An 8,238-nucleotide genomic window follows, 5' to 3' on the forward strand; every position below is an offset into this window, starting at 1 on the left:
CTGAGAGGGAGAGCTGAGACGGAGAGCTGAGAGGGAGAGCTGAGAGGGAGAGCTGAGAGGGAGAGCTGAGAGGGAGAGCTGAGAGGGAGAGCTGAGAGGGAGAGCTGAGAGGGAGAGCTGAGAGGGAGAGCTGAGAGGGAGAGCACAATAAAAAAATTTATTTTCACTATAAATGAATCAGAACGTAACAAAAGAAATAAATATAACTGATATGAAGGAACCTGAATAAATTTTAGCTGACTTATGATACACAGTAAATTTAACTAAAATAAATTACGCTACTTTAAGTGAGGTTATGTGAGGTTTTTTAATTAATTTTAGTCCAAAAACAAAAATTATATATATATATATATATATATATATATATATATATATATATATATATATATATATATATATATATATATATATATATATATATCGTGCCGAATAGGTAAAACTTGGGATTTTGGCTTAAATAGCAAGAGTGACGTAGATCAATCACAGTGATGATGATTCCTAGGTAATAGTAACTCCAGTTCTGCTGAAGGGACTCCCCCTGAAGCTGTTATTGCTAGTGAATTCAGACGTGGAGTGAATGTGTGTGTATTCACCTAATTGTGGTTGCAGGGGTCGAGACTCAGCTCCTGGTCCCGCCTAAAGATTTATGCCAACAGCATTTGGTGTTCCCAGGCGGTCACCCATCCAAGTACTAACCAAATCCAACGTTGCTTAATTTCGTTATCGGACGAGAAGCGGTGCATTCAACGTGGTATGGCCGTTGGTATGTGTGTGTGTGTGTGTGTGTGTGTGTGTGTGTGTGTGTGTGTGTGTGTGTGTGTGTGTGAGTGTTTGTTTACTGTTTTAACCACGACCTTTTCGACCTTAATTACTGTAGTAAATGTGGAGACTCTGTCTTTATATCGCAGGGGAGGACCTCAAATAACGAGTGCTTCTTAGAAGAGTGAGGCGCTGGATTCTGATACAATCTCGAGAATCCACACGATATCCAGCGAGCGGAAGGGACCAATTAATCTGGATTTTAGACGTTCGACTGCACCAGGACAGCAAACTGATAACTCCAGCACCTCGACTTAGACAGGAGGATAAGGAGGAGGACGAGGAGGAGGAAGAAGAAAAGGGGAAGCAGGAGGAAGCTGAGGAAGAGGAAGAGGAGGAGAAGGTTAGCAACAAATCAGTCTACAGTTACCCCAGACAACTCTACTGAGAATTTCTCAGTACCGAGAAGGTAATGTATAATACAGAGAATAGTCATACGATAACGTTAGTCTCAGTACCAGAGGTGACTACCACTGTATGTACCAGTGGTGGCTACCACTGAACCAGTGGTGGTCACTATATCAGTGGTGATCTCCTTTGTAACAATACTGTTCTTAACTGTACCACTGATGATCTCACTCAAGGAGAAGGATCTTGAGCTGAGTATAATACCAAGAATATCTGAGGCGCACATCAACCATATAACTGCTACAGCATATGGGCGTCTGGCAAACCTAAGAATAGCATTTTGGTATCTAAGAAAGGAGTCATTCATGACACTGTACACCGTGTACGTCATATTGGAGTATGCAGCACCAGTATGGAACCCACACCTGGTCAAGAACGTTAAGAAATTAGTGAAAGGACAAAGGTTTGCAACAAGACTAGTCCCGAAGCTACGAGGAAAGGTTAAGGGAATTCAACCAGACGACACTGGAGGACAGGAGGGACAGGGGGGGAGGGACATGATAATGACTGTGGCAGGCTAAGGGTATGTTACATTTTATTCTGTGTATGTCACACACCCATACAGACATGCCCTCCCGACCAGTGAACCAGGTGCTAAGAGTATAACGATCAGGGGCCCCGTCTTTATACCAGTACCTTGGTTCATGTGATTAATGGTTTAGAAAACCGACAAGTTGAAGATTGAGACACTTATGCAGCATATGGGAATCTTTATTCAGGAAACGTTTCGCCACACAGTGGCTTCATCAGTCTAATGCAAAGCAGAAAGGTGTAAGGAGAGGAGGAGTCTGAAGTAATCATTCCCACATCGACTCCAGGCTGAGGGACTGATTACCTCAGACTCAGACGAGTTACAGGAATGTTAGGAAACATTTCTTCAGATACAGAGTTGTCAAGAAGTGGAACAGTCTGGAAAGTGGGGTAGTAGAGGCGGGTACCATACATAGCTTTAAGAAGAGGTATGATGATAAAGCTCGTGGAGCAGGGACAGAGTGGATCTAGTGGTGACCAGTGAAGAGGCGGGGCCAGGTGCTATGAATCGACCCCTGAAACCACAACTAGGTGAGTATAATTAGGTAAGTACACACACACACACACACACACACACACACACACACACACACACACACACACACACACACACACACACACACACACACACACAGTAAGTGGAATAGTTTGGGAAGCGATGTAGTGGAGGCAGGATCCATACATAGCTTTAAGCAGAGGTATGATAAAGCTCACGGCTCAGGGAGAGTGACCTAGTAGCGATCAGTGAAGAGGCGGGGCCAGGAGCTCGGACTCGACCCCCGCAACCTCAACTAGGTGAGTACAACTAGGTGAGTACACACACACACACACACACACACAGTGCAGGAAAAGAATCAGGGGTCTCTCCATTTCTCTTGGAACAAGAGCTTTCCTGACCCCCCTTCCTTCTCTTATGTGAGGGGGAAATGGTTAGAGGGGGAGGGGAGAGGAATGAGAGGAGTATTAGAAGGGGGGACTGGGATGGGATGGGTGTAGGAGGGGAATGGGAAGGGGAGGGGAATGGGAAGGGGAGGGGAAGGGGAGGGGAGGGGTGAACAGCCTGGTGATTGATGGCGTCATGTCTCAAGCACCTTGAGGCAGCCCAGTAATATATCACAGCTGGGAAAATGTAAGTGCTTCACTATAGTGCTTTACTAGAGTTAGAAGAGTGCTTCACTACAGTGCTTCACTAGATAGTTAGAAGAGTGCTTCACTACAGTGCATCATTAGAGAGTTAGAAGAGTGCTTCACTACAGTGCTTCACTAGAGAGTTAGAAGAGTGCTTCACTACAGTGCATCATTAGAGAGTTAGAAGAGTGCTTCACTATAGTGCATCATTAGAGAGTTAGAAGAGTGCTTCACTACAGTGCATCATTAGAGAGTTAGAAGAGTGCTTCACTACAGTGCATCATTAGAGAGTTAGAAGAGTGCTTCACTACAGTGCATCATTAGAGAGTTAGAAGAGTGCTTCACTACAGTGCATCATTAGAGAGTTAGAAGAGTGCTTCACTACAGTGCATCATTAGAGAGTTAGAAGAGTGCTTCACTACAGTGCTTCACTAGAGAGTTAGAAGAGTGCTTCACTACAGTGCATCATTAGAGAGTTAGAAGAGTGCTTCACTACAGTGCTTCACTAGAGAGTTAGAAGAGTGCTTCACTACAGTGCATCATTAGAGAGTTAGAAGAGTGCTTCACTACAGTGCTTCACTAGAGAGTTAGAAGAGTGCTTCACTACAGTGCATCATTAGAGAGTTAGAAGAGTGCTTCACTACAGTGCATCATTAGAGAGTTAGAAGAGTGCTTCACTACAGTGCATCATTAGAGAGTTAGAAGAGTGCTTCACTACAGTGCATCATTAGAGAGTTAGAAGAGTGCTTCACTACAGTGCATCATTAGAGAGTTAGAAGAGTGCTTCACTACAGTGCATCATTAGAGAGTTAGAAGAGTGCTTCACTACAGTGCTTCACTAGAGAGTTAGAAGAGTGCTTCACTACAGTGCATCATTAGAGAGTTAGAAGAGTGCTTCACTACAGTGCATCATTAGAGAGTTAGAAGAGTGCTTCACTACAGTGCTTCACTAGAGAGTTAGAAGAGTGCTTCACTACAGTGCATCATTAGAGAGTTAGAAGAGTGCTTCACTACAGTGCATCATTAGAGAGTTAGAAGAGTGCTTCACTACAGTGCATCATTAGAGAGTTAGAAGAGTGCTTCACTACAGTGCATCATTAGAGAGTTAGAAGAGTGCTTCACTACAGTGCATCATTAGAGAGTTAGAAGAGTGCTTCACTACAGTGCATCATTAGAGAGTTAGAAGAGTGCTTCACTACAGTGCATCATTAGAGAGTTAGAAGAGTGCTTCACTACAGTGCATCATTAGAGAGTTAGAAGAGTGCTTCACTACAGTGCTTCACTAGAGAGTTAGAAGAGTGCTTCACTACAGTGCATCATTAGAGAGTTAGAAGAGTGCTTCACTACAGTGCTTCACTAGAGAGTTAGAAGAGTGCTTCACTACAGTGCATCATTAGAGAGTTAGAAGAGTGCTTCACTACAGTGCATCATTAGAGAGTTAGAAGAGTGCTTCACTACAGTGCATCATTAGAGAGTTAGAAGAGTGCTTCACTACAGTGCATCATTAGAGAGTTAGAAGAGTGCTTCACTACAGTGCATCATTAGAGAGTTAGAAGAGTGCTTCACTACAGTGCTTCACTAGAGAGTTAGAAGAGTGCTTCACTACAGTGCATCATTAGAGAGTTAGAAGAGTGCTTCACTACAGTGCATCATTAGAGAGTTAGAAGAGTGCTTCACTACAGTGCATCATTAGAGAGTTAGAAGAGTGCTTCACTACAGTGCATCATTAGAGAGTTAGAAGAGTGCTTCACTACAGTGCATCATTAGAGAGTTAGAAGAGTGCTTCACTACAGTGCTTCACTAGAGAGTTAGAAGAGTGCTTCACTACAGTGCATCATTAGAGAGTTAGAAGAGTGCTTCACTACAGTGCATCATTAGAGAGTTAGAAGAGTGCTTCACTACAGTGCATCATTAGAGAGTTAGAAGAGTGCTTCACTACAGTGCTTCACTAGAGAGTTAGAAGAGTGCTTCACTACAGTGCATCATTAGAGAGTTAGAAGAGTGCTTCACTACAGTGCTTCACTAGAGAGTTAGAAGAGTGCTTCACTACAGTGCATCATTAGAGAGTTAGAAGAGTGCTTCACTACAGTGCATCATTAGAGAGTTAGAAGAGTGCTTCACTACAGTGCATCATTAGAGAGTTAGAAGAGTGCTTCACTACAGTGCATCATTAGAGAGTTAGAAGAGTGCTTCACTACAGTGCATCATTAGAGAGTTAGAAGAGTGCTTCACTACAGTGCATCATTAGAGAGTTAGAAGAGTGCTTCACTACAGTGCATCATTAGAGAGTTAGAAGAGTGCTTCACTACAGTGCTTCATTAGAGAGTTAGAAGAGTGCTTCACTACAGTGCTTCACTAGAGAGTTAGAAGAGTGCTTCACTACAGTGCTTCACTAGAGAGTTAGAAGAGTGCTTCACTACAGTGCTTCATTAGAGAGTTAGAAGATTAATTCATTGCAGTGCTTCACTAGAGAGTTAGAAAAATGCTTCAATTCAGTGCTTCACTAGAGCGTTAGAAGAGTGCTTCACTGCAGTGCTTCACTAGAGAGTCAGAAGAGTGCTTCACTACAGTGCTTCATTATAGAGTTAGAAGATTGATTCATTGCAGTGCTTCACTAGAGATTACAAGAGTGCTTCACTAGAGATTACAAGAGTGCTTCACTAGAGTTGGAAGAGTGCTTCACTACAGTGCATCAGTGCTTCACTACAGTGCATCATTAGAGAGTTAGAAGAGTGCTTCACTACAGTGCATCATTAGAGAGTTAGAAGAGTGCTTCACTACAGTGCTTCACAGTGCTTCACTAGAGAGTTAGAAGAGTGCTTCACTACAGTTCTTCCTAATTGCTTCACTAGAGTGCTTCACTAGAGAGTTAGAAAAATGCTTCAGTTCAGTGCTTCACTAGAGAGTTAGAAGAGTGCTTCACTGCAGTGCTTCACTAGAGAGTTAGAAGAGTGTTTCATTGCAGTGCTTCACTAGACAGTTAGAAAAGTGCTTCACTACATTGCTTCACTAGAGAGTTAGAAGAGTGCTTCACTACAGTGCTTCACTAGAGCGCTAGAAGAGTGCTTCACTACAGTTCTTCCTAAGTGTTAGAAGAGTGCTTCACTAGAGTGCTTCACTAGAGAGTTAGAAGAGTGCTTCACTGCAGTGCTTCACTAAACAGTTAAGAGTGCTCCACCACTGTGCTTCACTAGAGTGCTAAAAGAGTGGTTCATTACAGTGCTTCACTGGAGAGTTAGAAGAGTGCTTCACTAGAGTGTTAGAAGAGTGCTCTACTACTGTGCTTCACTAGAGTGTTAGAAGAGTTCTTCACTACAGTGCTTCATTAGAGAGTTAGAAGATTGATTCATTACAGTGCTTCGCTAGAGATTACAAGAGTGCTTCACTAGAGTTAGAAGAGTGCTTCACTAGGGAATTAGAAAAGTGCTTCATTACATTGCTTCACCAGAGAGAAGAGTGCTTCACTACAGTGCTGGAAGAGTGCTTCACTAGTGTGTTGAAACAGTGCTTCATTAGAGTGTTGAAACAGTGCTTCACTAGAGTGTTTGAAGACTGCTTCACTAGAATGTTTGAAGACTGCTTCACTAGAATGTTGGAAGAATGCTTCACTAGAATGTTGGAAGAGTGCTTCACTAGTGTTGGAAGAGTGCTTCACTAGAGTGTTGGAAGAGTGCTTCACTAGTGTGTTGGAAGAGTGCTTCACTAGAATGTTGGAAGAGTGCTTCACTAGAATGTTGGAAGAGTGCTTCACTAGAATGTTGGAAGAGTGCTTCACTAGAATGTTGGAAGAGTGCTTCACTAGAATGTTGGAAGAGTGCTTCACTAGTGTTGGAAGAGTGCTTCACTAGAATGTTGGAAGAGTGCTTCACTAGTGTTGGAAGAGTGCTTCACTACAGTACTTCACTAGAGTGCTAGAAGAGTGCTTCACTACATTGCATCTTAGAGTGTTAGAAGAGTGCTTCACTGCAGTGCTGGAAGAGTGCTTCACTAGAGTGTTGAAACAGTGCTTCACTAGAGTGTTTGAAGAGTGCTTCACTAGAGTGTTCGAAGAATGCTTCACTAGAATGTTGGAAGAGTGTTTCACTAGTGTTGGAAGAGTGCTTCACTAGAATGTTGGAAGAGTGTTTCACTAGTGTTGGAAGAGTGCTTCTCTAGAGTGTTAGAAGAATGCTTCACTTGAGTTTTGGAAGAGTGCTTCACTAGGGTGTTGAAACAGTGTTTCGCTAGAGTGTTGAAACAGTGCTTCACTAGAGTGTTGAAACAGTGCTTCACAAGGGTGTTGAAACAGTGCTTCACTAGAGTGTTGAAACAGTGCTTCACTAGAGTGTTGAAACAGTGTTTCACTAGAGTGTTGAAACAGTGCTTCACTAGGGTGTTGAAACAGTGTTTCGCTAGAGTGTTGAAACAGTGCTTCACAAGGGTGTTGAAACAGTGCTTCACTAGAGTGTTGAAACAGTGCTTCACTAGGGTGTTGAAACAGTGTTTCGCTAGAGTGTTGAAACAGTGCTTCACAAGGGTGTTGAAACAGTGCTTCACTAGAGTATTGAAACAGTGCTTCAGTAGAGTGTTGGAATAGTGCTTCATTAGTGTTGAAACAGTGCTTCACTAGAGTATTGGAAGTGTTTCACTAGTGTTGAAACAGTGCTTCACTAGAATGTTGGAAGAGTGCTTCATTAGTGTTGAAACAGTGCTTCACTAGAGTGTTGGATGAGTGCTTCACTAGAGTGTTGGATGAGTGCTTCACTAGTGTTGAAAGAGTGCTTTACTAGAGTGTTGGAAGAGTGCTTCACTAGTGTTCGGAGAGTGCTTCACTAGAGTGTTGGAAGAGTGCTTCACTAGAGCGCTGGGAGAGTGCTTCACTAGTGTTGGAAGAGTGCTTCACTAGAGTGTTGGAAGAGTGCTTCACTAGAGCGCTGGGAGAGTGCTTCACTAGTGTTGGAAGAGTGCTTCACTAGAGTGTTGAGACAGTGCTTCACAAGAGTGTTGAAACAGTGCTTCACTAGAGTATTGAAACAGTGCTTCATTAGAGTGTTGAAACAGGGTTTCACTGGTGTGTTGAAACAGTGCTTCACTAGAGTGTTGAAACAGTGCTTCACTAGAGTGTTGGAAGAGTGCTTCACTAGTGTTGGAAGAGTGCTTCACTAGAATGTTGGAGGAGTGCTTCACTAGAGTGTTGGAAGAGTGCTTCACTAGTGTTGGAAGAGTGCTTCACTAGAGTGTTGGAAGAGTGCTTCACTAGTGTTGGAAGAGTGCTTCACTAGTGTTGGAAGAGTGCTTCACTAGTGTTGGAAGAGTGCTTCACTAGAATGTTGGAAGAGTGCTTCACTAGTGTTGGAAGAGTGCTTCACTAGA

General features: G+C 43.0%; 1 pseudogene; it reads right to left on the reverse strand.

Moving 5' to 3' along the window:
- Positions 1 to 647: 647 nt before the first annotated feature.
- LOC128685863 (5S ribosomal RNA) lies at positions 648 to 765 on the reverse strand (annotated as a pseudogene).
- Positions 766 to 8,238: the final 7,473 nt, after the last annotated feature.

This window comes from Cherax quadricarinatus, unplaced genomic scaffold (genome assembly GCF_038502225.1).
Source record: "Cherax quadricarinatus isolate ZL_2023a unplaced genomic scaffold, ASM3850222v1 Contig13, whole genome shotgun sequence".
NCBI classification, from domain to species: domain Eukaryota; kingdom Metazoa; phylum Arthropoda; class Malacostraca; order Decapoda; family Parastacidae; genus Cherax; species Cherax quadricarinatus.